Raw genomic sequence first — 1,420 nt, forward strand, 5'->3', positions numbered from 1 at the left:
AAGAATGATTTATATAACCGATCTTATTTAATAAAACTTAAGACTTAATTTGATTGGTTGATTAGTAATTTAAAAAATATTATTACCACATCATTTGACATGATTTTGTATTTGAATTTTTTTTTTTCACTAGATTATTTTTTAATAGTCAAATATAAAGAACTCAATCACACCTTGAAATTGAAACTTCGAACACATCATTAAATTACACTGACACCCCTGAAGTTTAGGTTTATTACAATTTTTCTCTCACTTTTTAAAAATTACATCTCCCTCCTGAGGTTTAAAGTTTCATTACAGATTTTTCTCCTCAGCAATTTAATTTTTTTAAATACCAATTTTTCCTTCATTGGGTAAATTACATTGACACCCCTCATATTTTAAAAATTACAATCCCCTCCCTAAGATTTAAAGTAGCATTACCAATTGCCCCCTCAGTTAGTATTAGTTGGAAAAAAAATTCATTGAAAAAATAAATTAATTAGAAAAAAAATTAATTGAAAAAAAAATTGATAATAAAATTTTAAATTTTTGTTTAAAAACCAACGTAAACTCTTTTTTGAATTTACATTTTTTCCTTAAATTTACAAACTGAGACAACCATTTATAAACCAAAAAAATTATCAAACAAGTTTTTATGACAGTTTTTTAAATTTTTATAAATATAAATTGAAAATTAAAAACGAAATGGTTACCAAATAGGCTTCAGATGATAAAAATGTCGTAAAATTAACAAATAATTAAATAAGTTACCAACGTAAGAACTGACTTATCAAAAGATTCTTAGGTTATGTATTGTTTGATTTTTAGAAAAAAAAAATTAAAAATTAAAAATTAATTTGGTTAAAAAATAAAAAATAAAAAACAATTATCATTTTTATATAATTTTTATCTTCCGAGTGGTTAGAAATAATTTTTTACAGATTAAATTGAAACAGCCATATGTATGTATATAACCTGCACAAAAGTTAAAATGATAATTATTTTTTACCCTTAAATGATAATTATTTTTTTATTTTTTATTTCTTAACCAAATTAATTTTTAATTTTTAAAAAAAATTCTAAAAACCAAACCATACATAGCCTAAGAATCTTTTGATAAGTCATTTCTTAAGTTGATAACTTATTTAATTATTTGTTAATTTTACGATATTTTTACCATCTGAGACCTGTTTGGTAACCATTTCGTTTTTAGTTTTCAATTTATATTTACAAAAATTTTAAAAATTGTCATAAAAACTTGTTTGATAAGTTTTTTGGTTTATAAATGGTTGTCTCAGTTTATAAATCTGAGGAAAAAACGTAAATTCAAAAAATGAGTTTACGTTGATTTTTAAACAAAAATTTAAAAATTTTACTAACAAATTTTATTTTCAATTAATTTTTTTTTCAATGATTTTTTTTCCAACTAATACTAACT

This window comes from Camellia sinensis, chromosome 15 (assembly GCF_055761805.1).
Source record: "Camellia sinensis isolate YWXY chromosome 15, ASM5576180v1, whole genome shotgun sequence".
NCBI lineage: Eukaryota > Viridiplantae > Streptophyta > Magnoliopsida > Ericales > Theaceae > Camellia > Camellia sinensis.